This window comes from Triturus cristatus, chromosome 10 (genome assembly GCF_964204655.1).
Source record: "Triturus cristatus chromosome 10, aTriCri1.1, whole genome shotgun sequence".
Classification (NCBI taxonomy): Eukaryota; Metazoa; Chordata; class Amphibia; order Caudata; family Salamandridae; genus Triturus; species Triturus cristatus.
Window position 1 is genome coordinate 651,595,238 of NC_140593.1, and position 20,644 is coordinate 651,615,881.

Here is a 20,644-nt window from a genome sequence, read left to right on the forward strand (position 1 = left end):
CAGCCCGACCAGAGATACAGGGACTGCCAGCTGTAACGCACACCAGGAGGTGTTTGCCGCGTTACAGACTCGGAAGTCCACGGGATCGATCGAGCGGCTGCTCTCGGTTCAGTCTTCTTTGCTTGTGATTGGGGTATCGGTGACGCATCACCAGGAGGTGACTCCGCGTCCCGGTGCAGTCTGAGGAAGAGGTTGAGCGGCTGCTCCCTTCAGGTAGAGACCCCGACTGGGTGTTTCCCTGACTCCTCGATTCTCCCCAACACTCTTCGTGCCCCTCACAGCCTACCGATTGGCATTGTCGGCCATTTCATTTCTGCCCTCTGTTGGCATACGCCGGGATCGGCGTATATGCAGAGGACGGTTAGGACCATCCGTGCTGTGGGCTGGTAACGTACTTAGCCTGGAGGATTCCAGTGACTATAACCTTTGTTTATTCCTTGTATTATTTTTGCCTTCATTAAAATAACTAAACCTTCACAAGTGGTTGCGTTCTCATTATCGTGTCTGTTAAACGATCCTGAGACGTTCAGGGCGTTACAAAATATCCGACCTTAATAACACTAACTGTCTCCCGGTCGATAACAGACATGGCAACACTTGATGATGTGCTGGCTGCTTTAGCGACCGTGCAAATTGAATTGGCTGCCTCCAGGCAAGAAACAGCCGATGTAAAAGCCAGACTGGATGCTATCCAATTGGACCCGCTCACGCCCAGCACCTCCCTCACGAACCAGACCCCTGCGGTAGTAGTGGAAATGCCGGTAGCCGTCCCCTTGGCAACACCAGAGAGGTACAGTGGGGATCCTAACACAGTGCAGGTATTCCTCACACAAGTGGCGCTACATTTATCGTGCAAACCAAGGGCGTTCCCCACGAGTCAGGCTCGTGTGGCTTTCCTTATATCCTATTTGGCTGGAAACGCGGCACAATGGGCCGTACCTCTGGTGAGCAGGGACGACCCCATCTTATGTGATTGGGGTGCTTTTCGCGAGGAATTCCTGAAGGTCTTCGACAGAAGGGCTGACTCGTACACGGCGGGCCGTGAAATGCTTGAGTTGAGACAGGGATCCAACGACCTGGTGCAGTATCTCAACGCGTTCCGAAGGCTGGTTGCGGAAACCAAGTGGCCTGTTGCTAAACAGACGGCGCTCTTCCATCACGGGCTGTGCGATGAGCTCAAGGACGCCGTGGATCTTATTGACCCACAACCCAAGACATGTGAGGGCCTTATCAACCTGGTATTACGGCTGGAACATAGGCTAAGTGAAAGAAAGGGGGATCATGGGAGAAAAGGAAAATCCCTTACATCCTATGTGACAGTGGGAAGTCCTGAAACTGCCACCGCATCCAAGGGAGAACCCATGGACATCGGCGCAATACGAGCGAGCCTCACAGCCACGGAGAAAGAGTCACGCCGTAAACAAGGATTGTGCCTATATTGTGGCAAAAAAGGCCACTACGTACGTGAATGCCCTGCCAAACCGAAGACGTCACGTTATCGGGCCAACCGGTCGGTAACAGCCGTGGTGGACGTACCGGCGGAAAACTAGAGGACTCCCAGACCAAAGAAGGGGCATCTCGGAGTCACTCATCCATCCCTTCACTTTCCAACTCGGTCACTAAAGGACAACGACACCTGTTTCTCACGGTGCACGTGGGAGTGCATGACCAGTGGATACCCGTTGTGGCCATGGTGGATTCAGGGGCCACTGGCATGTTTATGGACCACAACGAGGCATGCAGGCTAGGGCTAGTGCTTCTTCCCAAAGCTGTACCCGAAGACGTCTATGCTGTAGACGGAAGGCGATTGGTGTCGGGGCCCATCGGGCAGCACACGGGGGTCCTTACGATGAGATGTGGGAGGAACCATTTGGAACAAATCGATTTTAACATCATCCGAGCGCCCCAATATGGCGTCATATTGGGATTGCCGTGGCTACAGAAACACAACCCCTCTGTGGATTGGCCAACACATCGCATCGAACTGACGTCACCGTATTGCATCCTGCATTGTGGAATAAGAACGGAATCCCTTGACGCAGATGAGAGCGGGAGTCAGACGGTGGCTACAGCGGCAGAAAAAGATGTGGCTCTCCCCCAGGCTTATCACAGTTTTGAGGATGTATTTGATGAGGTGAAGGCGGAAGTGCTACCACCACATAGACAGTTTGACTGCCAGATCGACCTGGTGCCAGGGGCCAGCGTTCCCAGCGGCAGGCTGTATGCCCTGACGGAGCCTGAAAACGTGCATCTCCGGGGGTACCTGGATAAACTCCTCAAGCTAGGATTCATCCGCCCGTCCAAGTCTCCGGCCGCCTCGCCACTCTTCTTCATCCCGAAGGCTAATGGGGAGCTGAGAGCCTGTGTGGACTTTAGGGCATTGAATGCGATAACCGTAAAGAATCGGTACCCCTTGCCTCTCATCAGTGTACTTCTGGAACAGGTCAAGAAAGCTCGTATCTACACCAAGTTGGATTTGAAAGGGGCATACCATCTGGTGCGCATGAGGGACGGAGACGAGTGGAAGACCGCCTTTAAGACCAGGTTCGGCCTTTTTGAGTACCTCGTCATGCCGTTCGGTCTGTGCAACGCCCCGGCAGCCTTTCAGTACTTTTTGAATGAGGTATTCAGAGTGGAGTTGGATATCTACGCGGTCGTATATATCGACGACATCCTCATCTATTCGTCCAGTGTGGAGGAGCACGTACACCACGTCAAAGCTGTGCTCCAAAAGCTGAGGGAAAACATGCTGTTTTGTAAACTCAGCAAGTGTGACTTCCACGTCACATCCGTGGAATTCCTCGGAGTGATGCTGAGTCCAGAGGGACAGGAGATGGCAGAACGAAAGATCAAGGCGGTGAAAGAATGGCCGGTGCCCCAAAGCGTGAAGGACGTCCAAAGTTTCATTGGCTTCGCCAACTTTTACAGGCGGTTTATAGATGGATTTTCAGGATTGGTGGCCCCAATCACACAGCTACTGAGGAAGTCCAAGGAGTTTGTCTGGTCCCCTGAAGCGAACACAGCCTTTGAGGCCCTGAAAAGCGCCTTTGGTAAGGCGCCGGTGTTGGCTCACCCCGATCCGGATCTCCCCTATGTGGTGGAAGCGGACGCATCGGATGTGGCGCTGGGGGCTATCTTGTCCCAACGCAACCACGACACAGGGGTGCTTCATCCCGTTGCGTACATGTCCCGCAAACTCAACGACGCCGAACGCAACTACCATATTGCGGAGAAGGAGCTTCTCGCAATCAAGGACGCCTTCACCGAATGGAGGCATTGGTTGATGGGGGCAAGACATGTGGTATCGGTGTACACGGACCATCGGAACCTACAGTTCATGACGGCCACAAGACACCTTTCTCCCAGACAGCTGCGGTGGATGATCTTCTTTGCGGGGTTCAACTTCCGCATCACATATCGGCTGGGGACGGAAAACCGGAAGGCGGACGCCCTGTCCCGTCAATCTGCAGTTAAGGAACCATTGCCTGTGACCGAGCATTCCATCATTTCCCCGAGGATGGTATTTGGGGTTATCCAACCGGATACTTTCCTGAGGGGAATAAAGAGAGGGATCAGGTCATTCGCATGGCGGAGGTGGCTCCTCAGTCACAGAGAATGGCAGCTGAAGGACGGGATACCCCTGAAGGGCAGGTGCCTATTGATACCCACGCCTAGGCTAAGGAAACAAGCATTCATCTGGTGCCATGACTCTCCATGCGCAGGTCATTTGGGCTTTGATAAAACGGTGGCTAGCATGGGACGGCATTTCTGGTGGCCAACCATGAGAGTGGATGTCAGGAGGTGGGGATAGGAGTGTCCTACGTGTGCTACCATGAAGGCCGACCATGGCCGAACCCAAGGGCTCTTACATCCACTTCCGACCCCGGATAGACCATGGGATAGCATATCACTGGACTTCGTGGTGGGCCTACCGGTAGACCAGGGGATGACGGCAATACTGGTGGTGGTGGATTACTTGACGAAAATGGGGCACTTCATCCCCTGCAAGAGAGTCCCTACGGCCGGGGAATTGGCGTCACTACTCCTAAAGAATGTGGTACGACTGCATGGATTACCTGGGGTGATCGTGTCGGACCGGGGGTCGCAGTTTACTGCGCAATTCTGGAAGACTTGGTGCACTGCGCTGCATGTTAAGACCGCCCTGTCCACCAGCTACCACCCTCAAACGGACGGCCAAACCAAGCGCCTGAACCAAACGCTCAAACAGTATCTGCGATGTTTTGTGGACCAGGGCAGGGAAGAATGGGTCGACTTGCTATGGGTTGCAGAGATAGCCTATAACAACGCCACTCGCAGCTCCACACAGTCATCTCCGTTCTATAGCAACTATGGCCAACATCCCAGGTTCTTGCCATTTCTACATCCGTTCAGAGAGGACAGGATTCCCGCCACAGCGGACAGGGTGGCACACATAAAAGACACGTTGATGCGCTCAAGGGCTGTCCTAATAGAGGCCAAGAGAAGATACAAGGCTGCGGCAGACAGGAAGAGAAGGCCCGGGCCACTGCACCGCACTGGAGACTACGTCTGGATATCCACAAGAAACATGAGGTTTCGAAAGAACAGTGTGTTCCATCCCAAGTACATGGGCCCCTATCGAATTACCAAGTGTATGGGTCCCGTGAACGTGAAGGTGTGCTTGCCCCAGTCATTGCGGATACACCCTGTCTTTCATGTATCATTGCTCAAACCAGCACCCTCCAAGCCGTCTGGGACACCTAGGCCGGTATGCGTGGAGTCGGAGGTGGAGTATGAAGTGTCGGGCATACGGGCGTCCAAATGGCGCAGGGGGAAGCTGTGGTACCTGGTTGCGTGGAAAGGCTATGGCCCGGAGGAGCAGTCATGGGAACCGGCTGAAGGGGTTCATGCTCCGCGCTTGGTCTCCTTGTTCCATCGGCGTTTTCCTGCCAGCGCTGGACCCGTGGGGAGCCGCTGAGAGGGAGGATGTACTGTCAAGAATTCCTGTCATGCGAGGGGAGGAAAACGGTAACCAGCGAAAACGGACTACATCTCCCAGGATGCTTAGCGGTTGAGAGGTTATGTAAACAGGAGAGCTGTTACATAACTCAAGGAAAACACGCCCTTATGTAAACAGGAGAGCTGTTACATAACTCAAGGAAAACACGCCCTTATGTAAACAGGAGAGCTGTTACATAACTCAAGGAAAACACGCCCTTATGTAAACAGGAGAGCAGTTACATAACTCAAGGAAAACACGCCCTTATGTAAACAGGAGAGCTGTTACATAACTCAAGGAAAACACGCCCTATAAAGGGAGGAACCGGGAGGTACAACGCTGTCGGATATTGTGTTTACACCGACGTACCTGCTTAGTGAAGAGCAGTGTTCCGGAGTGGTGCTCCAGTAAGGCAAGAACGGAGGTAGGTCGAGTCGTTACTCCCTGGGCCGTGTCTTGCCCCATCGTCACCTGTGAAGGACCCGGAAGCTCTACCGGATAACCATTGAGCTTCGCTTTTTGACTCGGCTGAGTCAAAGCGCAGTGGCGCTTTTGCTGGTTGGAGTCGTAACTCCCAGCCCGACCAGAGATACAGGGACTGCCAGCTGTAACGCACACCAGGAGGTGTTTGCCGCGTTACAGACTCGGAAGTCCACGGGATCGATCGAGCGGCTGCTCTCGGTTCAGTCTTCTTTGCTTGTGATTGGGGTATCGGTGACGCATCACCAGGAGGTGACTCCGCGTCCCGGTGCAGTCTGAGGAAGAGGTTGAGCGGCTGCTCCCTTCAGGTAGAGACCCTGGCTGGGTGTTTCCCTGACTCCTCGATTCTCCCCAACACTCTTCGTGCCCCTCACAGCCTACCGATTGGCATTGTCGGCCATTTCATTTCTGCCCTTTGTTGGCATACGCCGGGATCGGCGTATATGCAGAGGACGGTTAGGACCATCCGTGCTGTGGGCTGGTAACGTACTTAGCCTGGAGGATTCCAGTGACTATAACCTTTGTTTATTCCTTGTATTATTTTTGCCTTCATTAAAATAACTAAACCTTCACAAGTGGTTGCGTTCTCATTATCGTGTCTGTTAAACGATCCTGAGACGTTCAGGGCGTTACAGAATTCTTGTTTAAATGAACAAAACTATCTCTTTGGTTTAGCAAAACAGGCAATGGAGATGTTTTATGTTGTTACTAACAGAGTTTGTAAAGGAGGGGTCAGCAAGAGCAGGAGTAGCGAGAAAGGCTGACGTCAGACAGACCGCGCTGGGATTGGTCAGCTGTAGAAAGATGAAGATTTCATTGATTGGTGCGTTAGTGTGAGACGCGCTGGGAGTGGAGAATTACCGGTGTGACGTAGACGCCCAGGATTGTTGCGTTAGTGTGAGTCGCGCAGGGAGTGGAGGGCTTCAGGAGTGACGTAGTCGCCCAGGATTGGTGCGTTAGTGTGAGTCGCGCTGGGATTGGACAGAATACAGAGAAGCCATGAAGGAAGAGATTTGCAAAGCTTAGTTGATTAAGAAAAGTGAAAAATAAAAATGATGTACTTCGACCCACCGGAGAAAGAGAAAAAATCATGGTTTGGGAAAATTAAAGACCTATTTAAGAAGGATAAACCGATTGTGACTAGGGAAGGACAGATACTTCCTCCACCGAAATTGCCTGCATCTTTCATGGCAGCGAAATATGGTTATCATACATGTATTTGGTTAGAGAATTGGACAAAGTATACCAAAGAGGATGGAGTACTAGCATTTCCAGAAATTGGTTTGTTTAGTTTGGCTGTATTATGACATTTAAGAGATAGGATGATGAGGTTTGAACCGAAACACAGACCTACCCAATTCGAGGCTTTAACTGAATGGGAAGAAGAGATGTATGAAAGGGAAAGGCATCGGAGTGGAAGAAGGTATAATTACGTGTTTGGTAGACATTGTGGTCAAGAAAGTCATGATGACAGAATGAGAAGATGGCGGAATGCCAATATGACTGATGGTATGTTTCCTCTGAGAAATGTGGAAGAGACGAGTGGCAGGAAATGTACAGAAAAAAGGAATAATACAGGGTCAGAAGGGTACAGATATGGAATGAGTGAATCAGAAGATGAAGTGCTGGAAGACGTTTTATAAAAAACCCACCTCCATATCAACCGAATTCCACGTTAATGACGCCGAGTGCACCGGCAAAGGAGACTGTAATGAATACAAATTTTGAGCAAATGCCACCTAATTTGTGAAAAATTAATCCATTTAAAGATTCTGAAATGTCACAACCCTTAGAACTGGAAATGAAAATTCAGCAGAGTTAGCTAGAACTAAACTGGAACAAACTGAGAAAATTAGAGAATTAACCAAGAATATGGAAACAGTGACAGTACCTGTAACTATAGGACCAGTGATACCTGTTTTTATAAACAAAAAGAGAGTGAGCATTGTTTAACAGTCCCTTATAATTGTGGTATGCAAAAGGAGAAAGAAAGGAGCGGAACCAGATGGAAATGAATGGAAGGGTATGACAGGAACATCAAAATTAAGTACCCCTAAAAATTTAACTGTAAATCAAAGTCCAGCGAGTAAGACCCCTATGACAACAGAATCAGGAACCGAAACCCCAGAGAGAATGATACAGAGACAACCTCTGTAGGACCAACATCGTAAGAATTAAGTGATTGGTTAAGAAGCTTACAGAAAAAAGATACAGAGCCACAACCTTTAGATGTAGCAAAATTAAAAGTAACATTAGAAGAGTTAATCGTAGGAACAATTCCAACTGAAAAATTAAAAGCATATCAAGATGAAGCATTGATGTTTCTGTGTCAAAGTATAACTTGGAGAGCAAGGAATTTACATGAAAAGTTAGAAGAGACAGCAAGTGAAATGGGAATCGATTTTGAGAAAATAAGGTCATTGCAAAAGCCATATAGGGTAGATTTTTCGGGAAAGGATATTGAAAACTTGAATACTGCAGGGAGGTTGACCCAAATTAAAGAACTGATTGCATTGCTAAGGAAATGGGGTGATGTGGATTGATGGAAAAGTAGATGGTTTAGAAAGAGAGAGGAAACCACAGATAAGGCCTTCTCAGCTTTTCCAGTGAGAGAAAAGGAGCCAGTGGTAACAGAATGTCCCATGAGAGAAATTCCTGGAGGAGGATATGTGCATGTTCCATGGACTTGACAGGATATGTTGTCATTTACCAATGATTTTACAAGGTTAAGAGAAAAACCAGTTGAATGGTACCAACAGGTAAAAAGGTTTGTCAAACTTTCAAAGATGTTGTGGATAGATCTGAACGGTCTTTTTGATATAATTGCACCTGCAGATTTATGGGCAGAATGTAAAATTACAATAGATTGGCCAACGCAAGAGTATCCCAGGGGTCCTAAGACGGGAGCCCCTGATCCGGAAGTAATGAAAAAATATGATCAGGTAATTACTTTTTTGAAAAATAAAGTACCTCAGAAAGAATCCGACTGGGTAGAAATTGACAGAACTCACCAGGAGGCTAAAGAATCAGTACATGCGTATTATGAAAGGTTATTGTTGGCTTTTAAGCAATACAGTGGAGATGAGAAATTAAGCGAAAAGGATTTGAGTCATTTTGTGTACAGATTTGTTTATGGTTTAAAGCCTGAAGTTAGTGAAATGATTAAACAGCATACAGTAGATTGGCAGAACAAAAAGATAGATGAAGTATTACGACATGCAAAATATTTTAGTGATGAAAATGAAGCCAAACAGCGTAAACTGAAAGAAAAGGCAATGTGGGCACAGGTTAAGGTAGCCGAGCGACAAGAAGCCCAGTTGATCGAGCAAGCTAATGGTTTGGTGCAAGCGAAACAAAAACCTAATATTGGAAAAGGAAAAGGACAGATTAGCATAGAGGAAGCTAAAAAGAAATGGCCATGTCATAATTGCAGAAAATTAGGGCATTGGAAGTCCGAGTGTAAATTGCCACCGAGAGCTAATGGTGATAATTCATCATTGAATCCACAAGTGCAGAATGAGGTGAGTTGCCAACGGCCGTGACAGCAGCAGGTTGTTACCCAACAGTGTCAGGTGCCAAAGCCACCTTTTCCACAGCAAGTAAATCATCAAAGATACAGTAATGAGACAGGATTCTACACCGAAGAACAGGTAACAAAGCTACTGCGCGCTGGTGCCATTTCGCAGTATTGGCTACAACGCGATGAGAGTGAGTCAGAAGAGAGTTATTGACGGTGCCTAGGAGAGGAAGAGGAGTGCGTACTTGGTGTAACTCTAGAGGTAGACCAGACAGGACCCTTTGTGGATGGAAAGGTGAATGAAGTGAACATTACTCTCCTAGTGGATACTGGTGCTACTCGTTCAACTGTTAGATCAGCTGAAGTTAAAAAACTTCCTCTCTCGGGTGAAACAATCCAAGTAGTTGGAGTTACCAACAGACAGATAAAAGCTTATCTTACTGATCCTGTAAAGGTTAAAATATGGAAATTCACTGATATGCATCGATTTGTCGTGTGTGACACTAGTCCTGTAAATCTATTGGGGAGAGATTTATTGTGCAAGATGAATTGCACCCTCTTTTGTACCCCTGATGGTATAGCTTGTGAAACTCCTGATGAAGACGTATTGTATAGAAGGACAATGGCAAACTTAGACCGACCCTGAGATCACTGAGGCATTTGTTGTATTTGATCCGGAAGGATTGTCGTAAGAGTTGAAGAAAACAGTGAAAACCGAAGTGTGGAATTTCACAGGAGAGTATGTTGGATTAATGAAAAGAGTAGATCCTGTGAAAATAATTGTAAAAGAAGGAGTAAATTACCCGAATATTCCTCAGTATAAATTAACACCAGAGATAATTGCATGAGTAACGTCTGTAATAGACAGAATGATTGAACAAGGAATTCTGAGAGAGATAATGAGTAGTCCATGTAACTCTCCGATCATGGGTTTGAAAAAGCCAAATGGGACCTTTAGGATAGTACAGGATTTGAGAAAGGTGAATACAATTGTTGTTCCATGCTGTCCCATTGTGCCGAACCCTTCGGTAATTCTACATCAGATTCCCCATGATGCAGAATGTTAAACAGTCATTGACTTGTGTCATGCTTTCTTTTCTATTCCATTGCACCCTGATAGCCAACAAATTTTTGCGTTCCGGTTCGGTGAGCATATTTTGGCCTGGTGCCTTATCCCTCAAGGGTATACAGAAAGTCCAGCAATATTTAATCAGATTCTAAAGAAGTCACTGGAAGATTTAAAAGTGCCCGAAAGTTCAGTGCTTGTGCAATACATCGATGACCAATTGGTGGCATCGAAGACGCGAGAGGCATGCGTGGTTGACACAGTTGCACTGTTGAATCATTTGGCTGATGGAGGACTCAAAGTATCCCCATAAAAATTACAGTTTTTTCAGAAAGAAGTACAATATTTAGGTCATAAGATTGAAAAGGGCCTGAGAAAGATGACTGTGGACAGAATTAAAATAATAAAAGGAATGAGAGCACCAATGACTCAGAGAGAAGTCAGAATGTTTCTTGGAATGGTGGGATATTGTCGACAGTGGATCAGCAACTTCTCGCTGATTGCAAAACCACTGGTCCGCTTGACAAAAAGTGATGTGAAAGATCCCCTTGAGCTGAATAAGGAAGAGATGAAAGCTTTTAAACAACTGAGAGACAGCTTGTGCGAAGCACCAGCTCTTGGAATCCCTGATTACGAAAAGGAATTCGAGCTCTATTGTAGTGAGAGAGATGGGTGTGCCCTTTTTGTATTAGTGCAGAGGCATGGAAGATTGAGACGACCGATTGCGTATTTTTCACCTGTATTAGATCCGGTGGCTGTAGCTTTGCCTGGTTGTTTGAAAGCCGTTGCAGCCACATGCAAAGGCTTGGAACAAAGTGAAGGAATTGTAATGGGATACCCTGTGAGAGTGTTTGTGCCCCATGATGTGGTGATCCTTTTGACAAGAAGTAAAATACAATTCATGACGCATTGTCGTCTAACTAAATACGAGAAGGTGATTTTGGGTGCTACAAATGTGAGTCTTGTAAGATGCACTAATGTGAACCCATCGACATTACTTCCTGATGCTGTGAATGCGGAAGTGAAGGATGATTTTGATAATGATTGTTTGGAAGTGCTTGATTTTTGCACCAAACCGCGTCCGGACATAAAAGATGTGCCTCTGAAAGAGAGTGACTATGTGATGTTTGTGGATGGGTCATGCCTAAGAACTGGAGAAGGGATTTTGAGCGCTGCATATGCTGTGTGTACTGTAGCGACTGTGTTGGAAGCATCTTGTTTGAGAGGAGTACGATCTGCGCAAGTTGCTGAGTTGTTTGCACTGATTAGAGCATGCAAGTTGGGAAAGAATTTGTGAGTCACTGTGATTACTGACAGTCAGTATGGGTTTGGAGTGGTGCTTGACTTTGGGCAGATTTGGTCCCAAAGAGGTTTCTTGACGTTGAGTGGAACTCCAATCAGGAATGCAGAAATGGTTGGACAATTACTTGAGGTGATACAGCTGCCTAAACAGATTGCTGTTATAAAATGTGCCGCACATAGAAAGGGAACTATGTGTCAGCCGGCAATGAATTTGCCAATGACCTAGCACAGTATTGTGCACGTAACCAAACTTCATTAAATCGGAATAGGGAGAAGGAAATGGAATCATGTCCCTTGCTTTTTACTAACACTGTAAGTACCTGGGATGAAGTGAGACAGTTACAGGAAGAGGCAGGGGAAGAGGAGCAGAAACAGTGGATAAAATCAGGATGTGCACCGCGAGAAGCTGACAGAGTTTGGGTTTATCGCAATGGAAGACCAGTAATGCCTAATAGCATGATCTCTACTATGGCACGGATGTACCATGGGCAGGCTCACATAGGTAAGGATGCCATGATTAGACTTTTTAAACAGACCTGGTATAATGCGAAGTTTCGGCTTATAGCTGAGAGCCTTTGTCAGAGATGCCTTATATGCCAGCACTATAGTCCAGGAAGGAAAACTGTAGTGAGCTTGGGAACCATAGGACGGGAGGGAGGTCCTTTCACTCGAATGCAGCTTGATTTTATTGAAATGCCCTCATGTAACAGGCTAAGATATGTATTGGTGAATGTGTCTGTTTTCACGTCGGGTGGAGGCTTACCCGACCCGAAGGAATGATGGAGTTACTGTAGCAAAACTCCTACTGAGAGAGTTAATTCCTAGGTTTGGTTTCCCAGTAACGTTTGAAACAGATAGAGGAACACATTTTCCAGAATGAAATTCTAAAATTGTTTTGTGAAGCATTGAGTGTACAACAAACTGCATTGTGCCTACCAACCAGAGGCTTCTGGAATGGTGGAGCAGATAAATGGCACCATAAAGAACAGATTGGGGAAAATGTGTTTGGCCACAGGTCTAAAATGGCCAGATGTCTTGCCTCTTGTCCTCATGACAATTAGGTCAATTCCTGATAGGAACACTGGTCTGAGTCCCCATAATATTATCATGGGCAGAGCAATGAGACATGTTTTCATTCCTGTCAACAAACTACTGCCTATATCTGATGACTTTGTCTTGGATTATTGCAAAGGATTGGCTGATATGGTACATTCTGTGTTTCATCAGGTTGGACCAGATGCGACCACTCTTGAAAAGAAGCCAGCTCATGACTTAAGTCCTGGAGATTGGGTACGCACCAAAGTACACAGAAGGAGAAATAGTCTGGTTCCACACTGGGGAAGACCACGACAAGTGATTCTGACATCAACGACTGCTGTGAAGTGTGCAGGAGTGAAGAACTGGATTCATGTCAGTCACACTCTCCGAGTCCCAAATCCAGAAGATCAATCTGAAGAGGAACAACAAGACGCATCAGATACCAGCTCCGAATCAGAATCAGAAGAAACGAGAACAAGACAAAACCCAGAAGCAGGAGAAGCGGGTTTAAATCAAATTGTTAGGCAAGAAAATATACCACTAAGAAGACGATTTGAAATTTCTGATACCAGTTCTGAATCAGAGACAGAACCAGTAGGAATACAAAAAGAATAAATGAGAATACAGGAGAAACTGAACAAGTAATCTTTGGCAAGGAAGTCCCAAGTACAAGCACAAGAGAAATTCTTCCAGAAATCATAGAGATAGAAGGTGAGGAATTAGATATAGAGAGTGAGGGTGAGGTAATTGTGGAAGACCCCCGAGGAGGTGTAGGGACACAACACACCCAGGTAGAAAAAGGGACAGTTAGTCAGCAGGAAGATTGCGTGGAAGAAACACGAGGAGGGATAGATACAGACAGTGAGCCTGAAGTCTTGCGGATAACATCCAAAGAAAGTAAAATCCAGACAGTTACAGAATCTGAATAAAGTGTAGAAGAAAGCAAAGGTGGAAGAAATTTGTGGAAAACAGAGCGAGAAGGGAAAGGAGCAATATTAAAAAGGCCGTTAAAAGAAGAGATTTGGCCCATCAGAATCAAAAGATTGAGATACCGATTAACCAGAATAAAGTCTGCTAATGCTGAACAAGTGAATGAAGTGTCTAGTCAAGAAAAAGAAGAAGACACTGATCAGAAACACTTGCACAGAGCAAAGATTATAAAGAAACTGAACCAGAAGTACAAGTCACTGGAATGGACATATGTGGCACTTCCTGATATACAAGAGGAAGCTGATAGCCAAGAAAGTCCAAGAGTGACTGTGCAGAAAGTGGTTGAAGAGTTATGTTGTCTGACACCAGAGAAGAAACTGATGATCAGGAAGTTCTGAACAAAGATCGTGAACCTAAAGGCAAAGACGATTCATACATGGATTGAAGTGACAAAGGAAATCACAAGGAATTAAAAACCCGGACAAGGCACGTGACCAGAAAAGAACCAAGCAGGCAATCAGAGCCTTAGGTTTAGACAAAGGTAAATTGTTGAAGAAAAGAGGCTAAGTCAAAAGACACTGATCATTACCGAAATGGCAAACAGAGAAAATAGAAATCCCACATGACGGTTTCTCCGAAGATGGTGTAAAAGGTGTTTTTGTTGTACAGGATTACTAATGCTTGTCTGGATAATATTAGCAATAACAATTTCATTTAGAGTAACATTTGAAGATATAGAAGAACACACCGTAAACAGAAATAATAAGGAAAAGGTTGATGAAAGTCATGTTACAAAACTGGTAGATAGAACAGAACTTCACAAAGATAAGTTCATAAATGATTTTTCTAATAATGTTTTTTCAATTTGTTGTACGAGTATGTGAAAACCATGGAGGTTAGAGTCTGCTACGTTTGCATGCAGTTACCTGCATCAGTATCAGAAGGTGTCACTTATCATCACCTTCCTTTGACATATGTGATAACTCGTAGTGTCTTAGCTAGTTTGTTTTATAAAACAGGAAAATTTGAATACTTTTACACTGATGTAGATAATATTTTCTCACAGATTCCTGTAGTTCCTGAACTAAACAAGGTGATTCCTGGTAGAACATTAGGTGAATTTTTCCTGGAGACAAGAGAATTAACTTTAGAAGAAGTGTTTAAGAATAACTTTACTTGCAGTTTGAGAAAAGAAGAGAACTTTCCTGAACATGGTAGAGGAGAGGAGAGTTAAGATGCAAAGGAAGGCATCTGGGGAAAAGATGGAAACATCATTTTGGGATGTTGGAAAGGAAAATCATTTAAAGGGAGAAAGAAATCCAGCAATGGCTTTAAATTGGCCCCAGAAAGGGAAATTGTGCATCAGTAGAGATAATACTGTATATGATAATTATTTTGTAGGTGCAAGTGAATGCCATGACTTATATAAAATCACGGGAGGATGGGGATTTAAAGGAGGAAATGATCCGGTATTCCCTGGAATATATTACATCTGTGGGAACAGAGCTTATTATAGGTTACTGGACCACTGGTATGGGACATGTTACCTAGGCCTGGTCTTCCCAAAAATATTTCATGTGGGAAGGGGAGAGGACGGTTTGCACGAAACAGGTAAACAACTAACACGTAGAAGGAGAGTAAGTTGGTCAGAAATTATACGTGATATTTTTGGAGCACTGATACCAGCAGTTGGAATATCTCTGAATGCCCATAAAATTTGAAAATTGTCTACAGTTGTGGATCGGTTATCAACTAGCACAGCTGGAGGGTTCTTAATGGTGAATACCGAAATGGTTGCCATGAGAGCTATGATTCTGTAAAATCGACTTGCCCTTGACATTATATAGGCCAAAGAGGGAGGAGTCTGTGGAATGCTGAAAGTGCAACATTGTTGTACTTACATTCCTGACAAAAGTCAGAACCTTAAGAAGTACATTAAGAATATAACTGACTTGCATGAAGACATTGTTCCACTGGAGGTTGAAGGTGTATGGGAGAAACTTGGTAAGGGGTTTTCCACTATTAAGAATTTATTAACAAAACTAGGTAGTACCTTTGTGGTTAAAATACTGATACCTGTGACTTTTGTGATAGTTTTAGTGTTAATATTAAGATTAGGATGTGTGTGCATAAAAAGAAGAAAAATACAAAATAAGATAAAAAGAGAAAACAAGAAAAGGAAAGAGAAAGAAATAAGAGAAAGAGAAATACAAGATATAGAACTAGAAGAGTTACAAGATAATATGTACAAGAAAACAAAAGAGAACGATATGGGAAACACTATGATGTAACCTAAAAAATGCAAGGGGGACTGAATAAAACCATTTCCGTAGAAAATGTAGTGATTAGTGGTGATGTTAAAAATCACCAAAGGGGGATTGATGGAGCAGGTAAACAAAATTTGTATACCTCCTCTAAATTTGCATGAAATAATTACGTAATCATTCTAAATTTAACTCGTACTATTTGGTTTGAAGTGAAATATACTAATCAACTTTACACCTTGATAAACACAAGATACACGTTGGACTAAAACGCTAATTGCATGGCAGAACAACTAATTAATTAACTATGGTACGCAAACTAATTTTAGATTGTGGTGAAATAGAAAATTGCATGATTATGTTGCTTTTTGATGGTTTGTGCTTCTAGTACTGTAAACTGGTGAGTATTATTGCTTTAAATGTTGCTGCAAGCTAGGTAAATACCAATATACTTTGGGATTAGTGTGGGTTTAAACGTTAGAATCTCCATGTCTATATTTTAATCACTGTTATGTCTGTTCTTGCTTAAGTTGTCATTCGGGCCTACTAGGCCGAAGTACCTAAAATGGAGTCCCTATGAATCCGTCACCATGTGAGCGCGATGACTTCTGCGCAGAATCGGATGGCTCTGGACATCTGCAAGTGACCTTAGCTATGTGACAGCGTGTTCCCTGTCAAGGATATGAGCGTGGTTGACTGCCAACTGACGGACGGTGTGAACAGCAAAGGGAACAATGCAGAACCTGTACTGAAGCGTCTTCTCTTCCTTCAAACATTACTATCGAAGCTTTCGCCTGAGAACCAAGTGAATAGTAGAAAATATGCGCTTTCCTATGCCAAGTCCCATGGAGAACCAGTTTACCCTGGGAAACTATAGAAAGACTCTCAGATAACCCCGGACTGTCCAATCAGAACATTTCTCTACCCCTCAAATGTTGCTTGTTAGAATGCAGTAAGAGGGAAAAGGGTATAAAATGCCCTCATCCGCCAAAGGGGGGGTGAATCATTGGGCTGATCTTTCATGACGTTTGCATTGAGCTGGTGAAGATTTCCATGGTTTATCTTGGGTTTCTTTGATTTTCGGGAAGTTATTTCGCCTGATGGTTTTATCATTGCTGTGGGTCGGACAGTTTATCTCGAAGATTGTACCAGAGAATATGGATAATTCTCTCTTGATCAGAGGGTCGTCAACGTTTGATATTTTGTAACTATTAAATGCACTTTCTAAATCTATGCTTATTTACCAAATGTTCGATTTCTCCTTGAAATAAACTGAATTTATATTATTGACCTATAGTGCCTAAATGCTAATGCAGAGAAAATTATTATTAGATAAACAAAATTTGGATTAATAAGAAATGAGTTTGTGATTCTTTAATTGAGCACAGAAGATAATCAAATGTTTCCTAGACTTGAATTGTGTTTCAGCTGGTTCAAATTCACCATCAACCAGTCCAACTAATTGGTCCATCGACCTAGTGCTGGAGTGCCTTGATGTTAAGGTCAGGATTCTAAAGGTGCACATGATGCAGCGCAGAACGTCAAATTCCCCCTTCGGCACAGACCAACTACCTCGTCATTCAATTTACTCACATACATTCATTGGTGGGGCCCATAACAGCAATATACTTGCACTCGGTTGACCTGTTTTCTGAGGGAAAATACGTTTCTCAACGCTGACATGAGAGGAATACCTTTACTTTACCTTAAATACTTTGACATCAAACCTAAGATGTCCCTCCCATACGGAGATGGATCATTTAGTTGTTTTACTCGGTTTTAATGAATAATGCTCGTCTATCTAATAATTACTTTCTTACCACATTTCTTTTATTCAAATAACTGACACAACACATTTGTCAATTAATCAAATACCCTTTATCTAAATTATTTTGCAAGAAAATTAGAAATCATCATCATCAGCATTTCAGAGCATCATATTTACCTATTCTGGTTAAGTCGTCCTCTAAGTCAATCAGTCAAAGAAGAATTTGTTCAGCAAAGTTAGGCCGCAATTCAGTCTCTCATAGATTCAGGATAACAGCTGTCCCGCAGTGTCACCGTCCTCTCCGTCAGCATAACGTCAGGAAATTGAGTTGGTCAAAGAAGAGCGAGCTGGTCGTAGCGATACTACCCTAATTCCCTACCTACTTTTATAATGAAAATACTAACAAATATGTATCAAGATTGGGTTTAGAGAGTTCTGATTGGTCAATTTCGACTGGTGATGAGCGGTTCTCAGGGTGTCGTAGCTGAAGTCATCAAACTTGCTTGTTCCGGCTTTTAAATTGGGCATTGTCTCTTAGTCTTGGATGGGTTCCCGGAATGACCTTGGAGGGTACATGTTCACCCGGGGTCAGGTCCAGGCCAATGTTGCTGGCGGTGACACATGCGCACTTCACCCATAACCTTGTGTTGTCAAGGCAGTCACGTTTACTGTCCCGTTCAGCCATCTTGTATAGGCCGAAATTGGTCAACTTAAGCAAAAGAAACACAAAAACGTAATTAAAAGATGGAAATGACTAATAAAATGTTATCCCCTTACTAATACCCATATGTGTGTGTATTTATCTAGCCGAAGCAACACTCACAGCGGTTTATACTCACTAAATAAAGCACAAATCACAAATACATCACTTAAAGCAACATATAACATAAATATTCTAATTTTCTACTATTAATATGCGTACACAAGTTAATTCACAATTAATATAGCCATGCAAAGTGCAATTCCCACGTATATTTCTCTTGTTAATATAGTTGGTGAGTTAACACTTCAAACAAATTAATAATATTACAATTAATTGATTATTCGGATTAATATAAACATGCAGAATGGGGTATACAACATTTTGTACTACCCGCTCCAGCAATCCCCCCTTTGGTGATTATATCACCACACTAACATAAAATTTTGTAGTTTTTTACGGAAATTTCGAATTGATTTCTTGTTTCATTCATATTTCAGTTTCCCCTGTTTCTTCTCTTTTTGCTGTTTTATACATACTATCTTTTAACTCTTCTAGTTCGATATCTTCAAATTCTCTCTCTTGTTTCTTATCCCTTCTCCTTAAGTTTTCTCTTTTTATTCTTTTCTTGTTTTTATTCTTTCTACAACAAAAACAACCTAGTCTTATTATTAATACTAAGGAAATCACACAAGTTAATGGAAATAATATCTTACCTATAAATGTACTACCTAGTTTTACTACAAAGTCTTTGATAGCTGTTATTTTCTTACTGATCTTCTCCCAAACACCTTCAACCTCCAGTGGTACAATTTCGTCATGCAATTCTGTTATATTCTTAATATAAATTTTTAAATCTTTACTTTCGTCAGGAATGTAAGTACAACAATGTTGAACTTTCAGCATTCCACAGACTCCACCCTCTTTTGCCAATAAAATATCAAGGGCAAGTCGATTTTGCATTACCATAGCACGCATGGCAACCATTTCAGTATTTACCAATAAGAATCCTCCAGCGGTGCTTGTTGACAAGCGATCCACTACTGTTGAAAGCTTTCAAATTTTGTTCGCATTCAGAGATATTCCCACTGCGGGTATCAGTGCTCCAAAAATGTCACCTACAATTTCAGCCCAAGATTCTCTTTTACTCTGTGCTAAATGATTACCTAAACTATGTACACCATCTTCTCCTCTATCCATGTGAAAAATCTTTGGAAAAACCAGGTCAACATAACATGTGCCATACCAATGGTCTGACAAACGATAATATGCCCTGTTCCCACAAATGAAATACAGTCCTGGAAAGACTGGATCTTTTCCACCTTTAAATCCCCATCCTCCCATGATCCGGTATGTATCATGGCACTCACTATTCCCTAGAAAATAATTGTCATATGCCGTCTGATTCCTTCTTATACACAGTTTCCCTTTCTGAGGCCAATCTAAGCCCATAGTTGGACTTGATTCTCCTCTTAAATGTTTCTCCGTTTCTACATCCCAAACCGTTTTCTCCACTTTCCCTTCTGAAACCCTCCTTTGCATTTTCAATCTCCTTTCTTCAACCATATCCAAAAATGTCTTCTCCTTTTTCTTTAAACTGCAAGTCAAGTTATTTCTAAATATATATTCTAACATTAGTTCATTTGTCTCTAGAAAAAATTCACCTAATACCTTTGCAGGTTTTACTTTGTTTAGCTTGTTAATTGCTGGTACTTGTGAAAATATGGTATCTACATCTGAAGAATAATACTCTAATTTACCTGTTTGATAAAACAAACTAGCTATTACACTACATGTTATGCCATATGTTACAGGGAGGTGATGATAAGTCACTCCTTCAGATACAGATGCAGGTAATTGCATACAAACGTAGCAATCCCTTACGTCCATAGTTTTTACATATTCATACAACAACTTTGAAAACACGTTGTTAGAGAAATCTGTTATTGACCTGTCTTTCTGTAAATAGTTTTTATCTATTCTAGTTGGAACTACCTTTTGAACCTTCCCTATTTTAGTTATGTTATCACTATGTCCTTCTAATGTATCAACAGTAACTTTAAATGAAATTATTAGAGCAAGAATACTCCAAAGAAGCATTAGTAATCCTGTTCAACAGCAACACATTTTGCACCATCTTCTAAGGAAGGTACATCTACTTTTGCTACTTTCTATGTTTGCCATCTTTTCTAAAATGAGCCGTGTCACGTGACTTAGCCTCTTCTACTTCACAACTAGTTTCTAACCCAAGGCTTCTAAGCACCTACGTGATTCTACCAGTTTTGTCTCTTTCAGTATTTTATTGTCTTTCCATTTGCAATTTCTTATCTCATTCAGTTTGGCATCTCATCATCTTTCACCTTCCCTTCGTTTTCAATATACAGGTTGTCCTGAACATCCGCTTCTTCTCCAATATCGGACAAGATAACTCTTAGGATTTCCGATTCTTCGTCTTCCTCAACCACTTCCGGTACAACCACCTCTGGATTGCCTTGGCTATCCGCCTCTTCTTTTACTTCAGGCAGGGCCACATATGTCCATTCCAGTGATTTATACTTCTGGTTAGGCTTTCTTGTTTGTTTGTTTTCTTTGACTACTATC